This window comes from Chlamydotis macqueenii, chromosome 5, assembly GCF_036417535.1.
Source record: "Chlamydotis macqueenii isolate bChlMac1 chromosome 5, bChlMac1.mat, whole genome shotgun sequence".
Classification (NCBI taxonomy): domain Eukaryota; kingdom Metazoa; phylum Chordata; class Aves; order Otidiformes; family Otididae; genus Chlamydotis; species Chlamydotis macqueenii.
The window spans coordinates 18,840,674-18,854,503 of record NC_141560.1 but is presented as its reverse complement, the minus strand read 5'-3'; positions in this window follow the sequence as shown (position 1 = coordinate 18,854,503).

Sequence of the window (13,830 nt, the reverse complement as noted above, 5' to 3'; positions counted from 1 at the left end):
AGGGTGGATCCAGCCCCTTTGGGAACCGACATGAGCAGGGTGCCCATCTTCTGACATGGCTCTGCCGGTGCTGGAGACAGATGGGCCAAGAGACTCTGCAGTTGACTCCACAGTTATTCACTAGTGAGGTGTGCCTAGTTTCCCACCCATCTCCTCCCTGTGTCCTGAGAAGTGCGAGAATTTGATTTCCTGGCTGTTTCCTAGCTGGCTTCCAGCCTGAGGGGGTGAATCACAGCACCACTGTTCTGCAGCCAGGCTTGCCCTGCGCCAGTCGCTCATTGCCAACAACACGTCCATGAAGCAGGACAGCACCTTTGCTCCACCTCCTATCATCTCTCAGACTTTGAGCTGGTGCAGTCCCTGGCTTGTTGCTGACCTGGTCAGGAAGCCTGTAGAGGGCAATCCAAAGCACCTGGGTGCTCCAGATCATACAGGCTTTTCAATGCATGCTAGGGAGTGTTGGCTCATGCAACACCTAAATAAAGTGGAGAACCCTTTTCCACATCAAAAAGACTACCCATTTTGTCTGTCATGGCCTCCCCTTCATTAATCTCCCCCCAACCATTACTTGCTCCTAGATCTGTGAATCCATTTACATATACAGGCTTTCAAGTGTGTGGTTTTTTAATTTAAATTTAATTTTGAGAAAGAACTAGATGAGCTCCAAGTAACAGAATGTGATAGTTCTGGAATATTACACAGCATTAATCTCAGCAGTGAGTGGGAGCAAGACACTGAGGGATGTGAAGCCTGAGAAAACCGAGGAGCTTCAGTAAGTTGCAAGAGCAGATAAAAGCAGACAGCTTGGGAAGATTTTTGGAAGAGAAATATCAGTATAAAGAAGGCAGACAGCAGAGAGACAACCCAGGCCACTTCCAGGGCCGACCTTTCGGTGAATGCCAGCTGCTCTGTGCTGCTGGATGTGGAATTGTTTTATGAGCTTCTCTCATTTCCAGGCTTTTGGAAAACTATTGTCTAGTGCCTGACCTAACAGGAAGTGCAACTGCTCAACACAGGGAGCACATCTGAGAAAAAAATGAAAAGCAAAAAATGAAATTCAGGGGTTGGCTTTTCCTATTTTTAGTTGTCTGCAAGTTATCTAGAGATGCATGCAACTTATTTTGGAAGATTTAGGAAGCACAGAGTGTTGCCAGTTCTTGCAGTATAAAAAAAAAACCAAATATGCTGCATTTTTTGTGACAGATTATGAGCTGCAAAAGATACCTAAATAGGCAGCGTCATGAGGACTTTTCAAGTAAAAGCTGAAGCACTTGCCTTCCTCGTGGTAAAGAGAGACACAGAGAGAGGGACAGAGACCCGATACATGGATGGTTCTGCGGCTGGGGTCATAGGTTGTGTAACTGCTCAGAAATTAATGAATTGGGCTCCAGCTGTATAAGTGCTTTGCATTTCCAAACCCTCCCGTAAGAGGGAGGTTGCACTCTGTCAATTGCAAAGATCCCCATAGGGGAAGATCTGGTGGGAATTCAGCAGCAGGAGTCTCAACACTGAGGATTTGCTTGTGTTACAGGCAGGCCAGGAAAAAAACATGGCCCAGAACCACTTCCCTTCCCGACCCCATTAAGCATCGCTCTGTTCTCTGGTCTGACCCACTGGTGAGCTGCAATCTGAGCTCCTCAAAGAGCAATCCTGAAGCTTTCACTGAGCTCCCACCTCTATTTGAGGTCCAGTCCCCCTGGAAGGGGAACAGTGCTTTAACCCCAGCCTGTGGCTGTCTCTCCTCTGTGCCTTATTGCGTAGACATGAACAACTCGATTTTGTTTTCCTTTGATCCACTGTGGCTCACAGCCTCCCCCTGAGTTGCTCCTGATGGAGAGCTAAACCTGTCCCTCACCAAACACAGCTATGCCTGACACACATCGGCTCCCTCTTTCTTCCAGCTGCATTCACTGCTAAGGGCTTGTTAGCTCACCAGTACATTTTCTTTTTCCTGGTCAAACCAGGTGCCATTCCCTCATGCAAGCTCTGGGAACATCAGGGTCTTGGAGGTAAAATCACCCCAGAAAGTCACAGCCAAGGGATTTGTGTTGTATGCAGCCAGGAGGTTACTGTCTGCTCTGCTCAGGCACTAATTGCTGATGAGACTATGTGTATGTAACACATCTTGTTCCTAACAATGTAAACAAGTTTTTTCTTGGCCTTGGCACCGGCAGGCAAAATGTGACTAAAATTCGGTGAGCTTCCTCCTCTCCCTGGTAGTGAGTGTTCCCCTTGAGCCAACAAAGGCAGCCGCCTGGCCAGGGCTGCGACCCGAACCCTGGCCTGGACAACAAATTCTGTGAAGGCAGATGCAAACCTCCAGGAACGGCCTGTTTCCTTGGAAGGCCTGCGGAGCCTGTTGCTCGGAGGACCCCGCTAGCAAGGAAAAGGCAGTGCTGCCCCACAATGGACAAAAGGGATGCGATATCCCCAGGTCCCTTTTAGTATCAGGTTTCTGACTTCAAGGGAGGGCGTATGTCTCCGCTGATCCTGCCTGCACCCTCTTGAAATGCCTTAAGTCTGTGCATCGGGGCCTCTGTGGATCACCTGCGGGGCCAAGGAGGAATTGGTGCAGACCTTGGATATGGGGGAGTTTGCTTCTCTGTTATTCCCATCCTTCAGTGATGCAGAGGAGCGTGGCATCAGCAAGTTACGGCATGCAGAGAGGCTGGGTTGTGCTTCCAGCAGTGTGCTAATAGCTCTGGGCTTTTGAAGACATGCAGGAGGAATTATATTTTCCAGCCTGGGTTGATGGAAACCACTACACGGCTTTTCTTCCTTCCTTCCTCCTTTCTTCCCTTCCTTCCTTCAGCTTGAGTGGGTCTTTTACTTCCCATGGTCAGCTGGGAATTGCCAGGAACAAGTCCGAGGCTGCCACAAAGGACCTGGACATGAGCAGGGGCTCTCCTGCACGCTTCCTGCATGCAATATGGTTTTGACTTTCACCAGCCTCCTGGAGACTTGGGAAGTGAGGCACGGATGCCCCCATGTCCCCTTGCTGGTCTCTTAGCTGATCTCAACTGGTCAAGGGGTCCAAGCTCATATCCCGGGTGGACGCTAATTTATTCAGGAAGGCTTGCTGCTTTGGCAGATGTTCTGCATTTCACCACATCAGAGACTCAGCTGTCAGCAGAGAGGGCAACATGCATATTCAGAGCCTCCTTTCATGTCAGCTGTTGCAGAAAGAGTCTGCTGATCGGCAGCAACTGCTTGAAATGCCGGGCGGCTATCAGTAACACACCTCAGCACACTGTGCAAGTGGGGCAGCTCTCTTGCAGGCCTCTTCAACCTCACTCCATTCATTACATGGGCTGATTACTCCGATCTCTGCTCTGGGATACCTTCACTAGCAACCTAGATGGTGAATTTACAGTCCATCAAGTGCGGTACATGTGCACCCTACGGGGCTAATGAAATTTCAGATTTTCTTCTAGAAGTTGTCTTAATGCACTTCTTTCAAGTTCCTTGCTCGGTGGTTGCCAGTGCATCTCTTCCCATGGTCAGCACGCTGCAGCAAGCACACGGGGACGTTAGCCTGCTTACTGGAGCATTAGCTCCCTCAGATAGTGGGCCACGGACATACAAAGGTGGCCAAAGGTGATCAAAGATGGTTGTTAGTGTCTTCCATCTTATCCTATAATGCTTCTAGTCGGAGCTGAGAAAACAGTAAATATCTAGCATGTAAGGGCCTGAGTGCTCTGCTAATAGCAGTGAAACAGGAGCTCGTGCATGTGCAAGAGATAGTTGATATAGTTGAAGTACCATATTTGTGGGGTTTTTTATTATTTACTCAGGCTTCCTGGCTTGTGATTTGACCTTTACCGAGTTCTGGAGGTATGTGGTGTTGGAGTAAACGGTGCTAAGGAACCTGGAGCATGTAGTCAACATATAAATCTAGATGCTAGCGGCATCTCTCGATCTTGCTGGAGGAGAATCACTGGAATCATTGAGGTGTTGCCCTTTCAGGTGGCTCCAGAATTGAGCACATCAGAAACTATCAGAAGACAGTTACTGGAACCATCATAACACAGCCTTCACTCAGTGTGCCAGTGTTTCAGGGGCGTTCAGCTAAGACCTGGACAAAAGCTGAGCTGTTTATTCCTGCCTGAGGTTGCATTCATTTGTGGGTATTTTATTCCTCAGGTCTAGGAGGCTGAAGGGCTTCACTGCATCACACTGGTTTCTTTAGGATGCTGACTAGTTATTGTGCTTCTCAAGATTACCAGGCTAGCTTTTCCAAGGCAGGGGTCAGCTAGCAGCCAAGCCATGCCAACCAAGGACACAGATGAGTTTTGTAGAACATAATTTAAGTATAAGTGTGTGTATAGGGTGACACCCGGAAAAGTTATTCACAACAGCATGTTCAGCTCATTAATCAGTATTCCTGGTGCAGCGCCTCACTGCAGGTTCCCTATGCGGGACAGCTTTGGTACGTATCCCTTTGCAGCTCTGGTGGTAGAGAAGGTGTCCAACCTTCAGCCATTGCACCAGTAAGAGGACTGTAAGAGCTTTGTTGCTAAGGGATGGCCTCAGCATGAGTTTTCATTATGAATGTTGTGCATCTATCTGAGACAGTGATGTGTACAGAGCAGTGACAGTCACAAGTCATCACCAGCTGTAGCTACCAGCAGGTTGCAACGCTCCAGCAGCTTCTCCACCTCTGGCACTGGAGCAGGGAATTGGCTGTGCTGAGTAAGGTGGCTTGGCCTAGCACGTACCCCTGCTTTGGAGCCACAAGCGAGGCCTCAACCAAGCGTTTGCTGCCATTTCCATGTTGGAGCAATGGATGAGGGTTACTACTGGCCACACAGCATTAACCTGTGAAATCTCTCGTCTGTCAGCCTGGGGATTTACCGCAGGCAGACTGTGAACCTCAGTGCCATTTCTAGTCCCTGTGAAAGGGTTAGGGTTTAGTTAACAAGTGGTAACGCTCCCCTGGATGCTAATCTGGACTTAACACAGGCACCAGCAGTGCCTCCCCGCTGGATGCACCGGGAACACCGGTGACCATTATGGAGAGCAACCTGCACATCCAGGGATCAACAGGCTCAAAGCACTAAAAAGCCTCAAGCATCTCCTGGTCAGACAAGAAGTTTGTGTGTCATATACATTGAGCATCGCATACAACCAGAGGCGCTCGGGTTGGGCCTGTTAGACATCTGCTTCCTACCCCTCAAGCTTCAGCAGTTCACTCGGACTTGGTGTGCAGATGTACCCAGACCACGTGTCGTAGTTCAGCCCCGCTCGGGACCAGACTACGCAGTCTCTCACTCACTCCTCCCACCCTCCAAGGGAATAGGGAGCGATAATATAAGAGAAAAGGCTCGAGGTTTGAGATAAGGACAGGGAGAGATCCTTAAAGTTACCATTACGGGCAAAACAGACTCGGCTTGGGGAAAACTATTCATTTATTATTAAAACCAAAGTAGGATAATGAGACAGAGAACAAGGTAACTTCCTGCCACCCCTCCCTCTTCCCGGGTTTAACATTATCTCTACCACTGTCCCCCTCGAGTGGCACAGGGGGGGAGAGAGAATGGGGGTTATGATCAGTTTTATGCCACTGCTTCGTCATCGGAGGAAGAACTCACATTCCTCCCCTGCTCCATCATGGGGTCCCTCCCATGGGCCACAGTCTTTTGTGAAACTGCTCTGGCGTGGGTCATCTCTTCCACGGGGTGCAGTCTCTCCAGACCGGCTGCCCCAGCATGGGCCCTCCATGGGTCAGAGCCTCCTTCAGGCATCCACCTCCCCTGGTGTGGGGTCTTCCACGGGCTGCAGGTGAATCTCTGCTCCTCTGTGGACCTCCCTGGGCTGCAGGGGGAGAGCCGGCCTCACCATGGGCTGCACCACAGGCTGCAGGGGAATCTTGGCTAGGAACTGCATTACTCCTCCCCCTCCTTCTTCACTGACCTTGGCATCTGCAGCCGTTCCTCTCACAAGAAATTCTTCACAACAGGCTGGCAGACGCCTCTCAGGTTCTCTTCACATCTCATCTCCTCTCCACTTCTTGCAGCCGGGCTGGGCCGAATTGGGCCCAGTCGGCCGCCCAGCGGGAGGCCAGAGGGTGAGGCCTGCAAGGCCCATAAGGCTCGTGCCTCTTACCCAGCTTTGACTTCTTCACATCTTCTACTTCTTTTTTTTTTTATTATTATTTTTCCTCTTCTTAAATACGTTATCGCAGAGGCGTTATCAGGGAACATTCTGCCACCAATTGGCTCGGCCCTGGCCAGCAGCAGGTCCGCCCTAGGCCCGCATCCAAGTCCACTGGACAAAGGGGAGCAACTTCTAGCAGCTTCTTAGAGAAGCTACCACCTTAGGCCCCCTCACTAAACAAAACCAACACACCCTGCCTAACATGGGACACTAGCACAGCAGTAACAGCACATGGGCACGGCAGCAGCGCCCTTTGCCAGCCCCGCAGGAGCCTCTCTAGCCAGCCTGCAGTGGCCCAGAAGTTACAGCCTGCACCCAGTCAATAGCATACTTCAGGTCTTGTCTAATCTGGGCTGGGAGAGTTTGGACCCACAGCTCCCACAGCACGGGGGAAGGCAGTCAATGAGAAGGGTAAGGAGGGATATTTAGGCAAAAGCACCCCCCTTTTGAAGCTAGCTGTCTGGCAAGGAGGGAGACGGTTCACGAAGGCTAGACGGTGTACAGGGTAGGGCCCTCGCCGCAGCCCAGAGAGTGAAGCTTGGCACGGTCCCTGACTTGTGGTATACATATGCTTTTTTCTTTTTTTGTAAGTCAGTGACTAAGATAAAGCTCTAAAACTCACAGTCACTGATACCACAGTAAAATTCCTGCAAAAGATTCAGAAAACCTGAATTTTATCAAATGAGGAAAACTGGCAATTTGAGGACCACCCAGTATAATCCTGATGCTGGCTAAAACAAAGCTTCTTGCAGCTCTGGCCGTAGCACCATACTGTGTAATTTTTCCTGCCTCTCTTCTTGCAAGCTATTTATACCACCCCCACTTCATGTAGGCTGCAGCTGCCGCTGTGCCTGAGCATCTCAGGCCGAGAGAGCTGTTCTCTGGAGGATGCTTTCTTCTAGGAATCAGGACACAAAAGCCATTGGAGCGTATTGTTCGGCATCTCCCAGTGCAATGGGAAATCGAGGACAGAGAGCAGGATGGAGGCAGTTTATCACTGATCCATGTTGCCCTTTGTGCAGAAAGGAGGCTGAGGCACCAGAACACGAGAAGAGCACTGATATATGCATAGTGGGCAGTAGAATAACAAGGAGGTAGAATCTACGTCTGCTTTTGAACTGACAACAAAAGAGCTAACGCGCTGTTCCTCCAAGATGGTGGGAAGTCCAGATTTCCTGGAGCATGTGCCAGCCCTCAGAAGCACTCGTTAGCTGTCTTGTGACTGTCTGTGCTAAATTAGTTAGAACGGACTTGAGTTGACACTGAATACTTCTGAAAAATGTATTATTTTCTCACCTTTGCCTAGAGTCTTTTAGGCACCTAGCTGCTGGGTGGTTAAGTACATTCAGTGCCTCATTTTCCAGGCAGAGCGAGACTGTTTGGGCAAAGCCCTCACTTGTCCCATGTTTGTACAGCCACGCCACAAGGCCACCCTATTGCTGTTAGATCTCTGGGTGTTACAACAGCGCAAGATTGTTGTGCACCAGGATTATCACCTGGAGAACACCACTGGTGTAGGCAAGGCTTGGCACAGGTCCCTTCTCTTTCAAACAAGAGTAAGATCCACAAGCGGCCTTGTCCTCTAAATGTAGCTAAGGCTGCATCTCGAATACAGCGTATCATGTATCATGCCCAGTGAAAATCCTATTAGGAATGTCTGTGAAGGCTGGATGCTGACAGAGCTATCTCACCAGCATGGCTAGACTGCTGGGACAGTCAGTCTGTCCTGTGCCAGGACCCTATGTTACTATTGGCCTAATTTGGGCCTACAGCGAGAAAATGATTAAAAAACTGCAACCCACAATATGCAGCACTGAATGTTTGGTGGTGATAATGGCCAAGAATCACAAATTAAGTCCATTTTGGGGCCAGGAAAGGAAATAGTTGTGCAATAGCATCACTTCCCATCCAAATTCTCTACAGACGGAGAATCAAGGTCCGAGATAAGAATCATGGGGTGAGGCTGATAGGCGCTGAGGTATGCTGGTCATGAGAGTTGTTTTGAGTCTTCTCGGTTGTGACCTATATGATCTGTGCCTTGTTTCCCTCGGCACTTCTACAAGGCTGGGAGCTATAGGTCTAGGCTACTGTTAGACACCAACATATGAATTCTCGTGGTGTGTGTGTAAGCTACAGTGAGCAAAGTCCACATTATTTCTCAACAAGAATTTCCACATAAGCATGTAGTATATTATTATCTTACAGATTATCAGCATCACAGTTGTAATGAATGAATTTTAACTTTCCTGAGCATCTCTCTTATCACCCAGTCTCTGTTTTTCAGACTATAATGTAAAAAGAGACATTACTAGCATAATACTGCAGGCTACTATTCACAGCAAAGGCATCTCAGCTGGGAACAGAAACACACCATGCTCTTTCTTACTGTGTTTCTTAGAGCAAGCATGGCACTCTGCAGCCAGGATGGGACAACTACCTTGCAAGCACCTGTGGGTGAAACCCAGCTGGGAACTGCCAGACCAACTAACTTGCACTCTGACAGCCTACACTTTGATGAAAACAGGGAGGAAACAACAGTGCAGGTTCTCAATATGCATAATACAACCTACCTAATGTCTGGCTGTTTCTGAAAAGGGCTCACATCGCCTTCCCACTTCCACTGCCTCCTCTACAGTAAAAAAAAACAACCCCAGAAGTAAAGGCCATGAGCATGGTGAGCTGGACTGGCTTACCCTGTAGCCTCACACTCACCAGGTGTAACTCCACCGGAGCAAAGCAGATGCAGGGACAAGGTGTCCTTCTCAACAGCAGCTGCCATTGGTTTGGGTCAAGCGTAAGATGAAGTTGCCCCACAACCTGACATCCAAGACATGTTTTGGTTAACCCTTTCTGTTGCTGAAACTCAGTCCTGCAGTACATGATCCTTCAGGTGAAGCCTCTCACCCAAAACAGAAGAACATGGCAGAGTTCTCTGGCAGCAAAAGATGGAAACTGTACAAAGGTTTGCTTGCATCTGCTGGTGGGCCCTCTCCGGGGCTTTGCATAAGCCAGAGGAGCTTGTGCCTACTCCCTTTTTTATTTTTAATATCTCAGACACCAATGCTGGCTGAGTCAGCACACATGACAAAGCAATTGTTCGCAAGCAGGTGTGTTGTGACTTACTGCTGCATGGGGTGCTGCCAGCCCCTGCAACTCCAGGCAGGGGCGGTGGGCAGGAGCAGCTGCTCTAGAAACCTGCCTTCCTGCAGGCTGGCCACCAGTGTGAGGAGGTACCACAGCACCAGGGCAATGGGATCGTCAAGCAAGCGCGACTTATTCCTGAAGCACATGTGTGGGAAGAAGTGATTTTTACCTAAAAGCGTCTAGGTCCCTGTGTCAGTGAAGGTGCTCTGGTCACAGACCTGCCCTGTGGGTTGCAGGGTTCTCATTCCAGCACCCAGGAGTTTTACCCTAAACATTTGCTTACAAGATTAAAAAGAAGAAAGAAAAAAAAAAAACACCCAACAATTCTTCTGGAGTGATCCTTAAAAATTAAAAATGTTCAGCCAGAAGATTGCTGCTTTACTCTAGATAAAAAGCTATTTTTGCAAGGCAGTCGAAAGGAAAGCAACTTGTTATTTTTTATGGCCTCTGTTGCCCCCTCCAGTCCTACATTAGTAGTTGGTGCTGTTTGGAAAACGAAAATCCTGGGAAAACCTGCACTAATAATAATGTCTCAGGCTTATTATTTGATATGCATCTGACACGCGTGGGAAGTGAAAATTGGGGTCAGAATTTCCTTTTCTGGCACTGCTAACTTTCTGTTGGAAAAGCAAAGCCTGTTTCTAGAGGAGACAGCTTTATAGGAGCTGAAGTGAATTCACAGAGGAACTTTGAGTCCTCTCAAAACTTTTTGCCCTAAGTGTAAAATGAAACGCAGCTTCTATAACCTGTGAGCACCTGCATGCATATGTGTAGGAAAAAAAATTATATTTAAAAAAACTGTAAGTCAGTCCATTTTTCTCTTTGGTGGCAAGCCTGAGGGTGCACATGCTGATCAGATGTTCGTTCCTCAGCTGTACCAACCCGAGGAGCCCCAGCCTCACCGCCCTCGCAAAGGAGGGGGGCTCAGCTGTAGGAACCAACACAAGAGCACTGACTCCACACCTTTTTAAAGGCACTGGGGTAATAACCTACAAATATTATCATCACATTATTTAATTGTCTACGGATTTTTTTTCAAGGCAGATAGATGGGGTGCCTTCAGCAATTTCATACTGAAGAGTGTCACTTTCTTGGGGAGGCAACGTTAGAGGCAGAGAGGGGGGCAAGAGCTAGTCATGCTACTCCAATGCAGACGGGGGGAGCAGGCTGTAGAGATTTATATTTGGATGAAGCAGACAAGGGTAATCTCTCCTATAGAGATGCCTGCCTCATGTAAGGACACAAAGGAAGATAATTCAGCACAACGATGACACATTCAATTGACCCTTTAATGTCCAAAATCAGCTTTTACATTCAGTTTCTCCAAAAAAGTTTTCTAAGTGAAGGCATATTTAGAAAGGCAAAAGCACTCTCCCTTCCTACTTTTGGGAGCTTTGCTATGTGCTCCTGCTGTGCTTTACGGGCTGCGTCCAAAAGATCACATCTGCCAGCTGTTGTACTCTGAAAACGTCCAGGCAAAACTGACAGTACAGTGGTGTCTGTGCTTGTCCATCCCACGACTGGGTACGTAACAGGAGCTGGACAGAAATGGTAACACATTTTCAAAGGATTTAGAAATTAAAAGGTACAGTTTTCTCTCTTTGAAATAATAATTAGGGAGATGAGGCACTTGGGCTACAATGTTGCTTTAAATTGGGAACTAGAAAGGCCAGGTGACAAAGCTGGTGGCAAACCAGCATATCAGGACCATGCATCCCTGAAACAGGGAGGAACGAAGTCTGACAAACACCGCCCTCACATGCACTCTTCTTCCCCATAAAGTTTACGGTTGTATTTCTTTCTCATTGTCTTTAGGTTTAACTTCACTGTCGCATCTCTTCAAGCCCACTTGCTGGCTTTGCAAGCCTGAGAGTCTCTCATCAAGCTTCACATAATCAGTGACAACAACCACACAGGCCAAAAGCTGAATATTTGCTATCATCCCTATTGCCCACAAGCAGGGTGCTTACCAGCTGGTTTTTTGGTGATAATACAGATGCATGTGGAAACGCAACACATTCCAGCACAGCTCCCCAGTGGGATCCGAGAAGGTAGTGTGGAGATGATGAGGTTAAATAGATGAAATGCTGGAGAAGTGTACTTGGTGAAAGTATATTTTAGCAAATAAGGTTTTACCTTGATGCTAGAGGAGAGAGAGGATGATTGCCAGATTGACAGTTAGGAAAAATGTCATTTTAACTGACAACTGAACAAACAATTAGTGAGGTAAATTTGGAACTCCGATATATCCAGGCTTATACTATCATTCCAAAGTAGAACAGTCTGCTCAGGAAAAAACAGATTTTCAAGGAAAATTATAGCATTTTTAAAAATAGCCTTTGATGTGTAAAATGCATATGATTAATGACAAAAGTTTTCAAAGATACAGTCAGATTAGTTCTGCTTGGATTGGTTCTCCTTTCTGTGGTACTCTGTCAATCATGGGAGCAAAAAAGGAAATCAGTCATGGAGTAAAAATGGTTATCTGCACCAAAATTAGAGGTGAACTTTAACCGATTACTTGAATGGTAAGTTTTCTTATTGTAAGCACTGCAGAGTCAGAGCTTTTATCATGTACGACAGAGATTGTTGTTACACTCCAGCATGGGCTTAGTACACCAAATGTTAATTGTCCTGAGTAGCACAAGCACACTGCAGAGTAAGGGAAGTCTCCTCTGAAACCTGCTATTCCAGTCTTATGGATGAGAGAAGTGTAGATCCCTGCTAAAAGGCTGGAGATCTCAAGCTTGTGCATCTTGTCATAGTGACACAGTTACAGTTCTTGACAATGCCATTTAATAACCATTTTAAACTGGTGCAAATAGGGGCTGCTGTGCAGAGAGGCAGTCCTGTCTTCTCATCTGCATGTCAGTGTTACTACTTGTGCAGTACATCGGATGAGAGAACTACCTGAAGCCTTTACTAGGCTTCTACCCAAAGCTTAGTAAAACCCTGGGGCAAGGGAGCAAGGGGTTGGCTTAGTTTTTGGTGGGAGCAGCCCCTGATTTATCACTCCATTAATCTGAACAGCTGTTATTTCTGACACAGGCTGGGGGAGCAAGCGCACACCTAGATCTGTGCATCCACATAGAGATTTGGCCAGCCACGAAGTCCAGGAGCAACCCTGATGCGGATGACACTGACTCACTGGCACCAAAGGGAATAATTCCCCAGGACCGGCCATTCACACTGGCACTGCTTGCTTCACTCCTGTGACTGAGATACAAGAGCGCTCTGAGAGCAGACTGCAAAAGGCAGATCTTTCTGTATATCAACTAAAATAGCTATAAAAACATTGGCCTTCTTACTTGATTTGAAACAGGAAAAAAATTACAGCTGTAAAACCTAGCGGCTTGTTTTTTTAAGTTGAAAGCTATGTTTAAACAAGTGTTGGTGTTTAATTCATATGCTGCAAGGATTTCCACTTCTGCCTGAAAATTCCTGAATGTACGGTCTTACAGTGATAATCCATTCTTAAAAATAGGTAGCTGAGGCTATTCTCACGAGGTAGAAGCTTGTGGATTTACAGTGAAACTGATTCCAGTGTAAGAAAAAGGAAACAGATATTCAGGTTCACCTGATATACACAACAGCGGAGACAACTTCTCCATTAATAAAAGACATGACACAATTAGACTGCTGACCTTTCCGCTTTGGGAGTTTATCCAAAGAGGCCAAGACTTTAAATGAAATGAGAAGAATCAAAGCTAAATTCTGCTATTACATAATTCTCCTATTCTCTACTTTTGTTTGAAGCTCTCTTCAGAAAGACCACCAGCCTCAGATCTAGGTGCAAACTGCCTTGTTAGAAAAGCTTTGATCTTGTAACAAAAGGTGAATAAGTATTGTGAAGGAGCATGCCTGTGAAAGGTGTGGCAAATCTAAGTAACTGAACTGAGAGAGCGGAAAGGCTCAGCAGGAACTGAACTAAACAAATAAAGGTCTTGCAGTATCTTTTGGTACACCAGGTACCATATAGTGGGTGCTAAAAGACAGCAGGGACAAAGCATCTATTATGAGCTGGGACTAGAAAAGAGAGAACAGCTGGCAAATAGAAAAGAGAAATAAAAAAAGCCAAGGACAGGAAGAAAATATGCAAAACGGGGACTTTAAAAGGGGAAGGAAAACTCTGATGTTTTTGTAGTGAGCAAGATGACACAATTTCTACTGGCTTTTAAACAGATTTGAAAACACTACCTATCACAGGGGTTTGGTCCGCTTTACAGAGAACATATGGTCCAAGCACTAAGCAGATACAATTTGAAAGTAGCCTCAGCCTAACAGGCACATGAAATGCCAGGACTGAAAAAAAGAGGCAAAACCGGCATCTAGGCATCCTAAAGAAACTCTGGCAAGTATCTGTCAACTAAACATTTAGCGCTATTCCTACCGACATGGCAGCAATACGTTACCAGCCAAATTTTCCTTCAAGGGACTCAAAGTGTGGAAGACAGTAAGAAAGAACTATGGAGACAGGTAAAGAAAACTGAAGAATAGCATGTAAATATTTAACGTGGTCTTCCCAAGCAC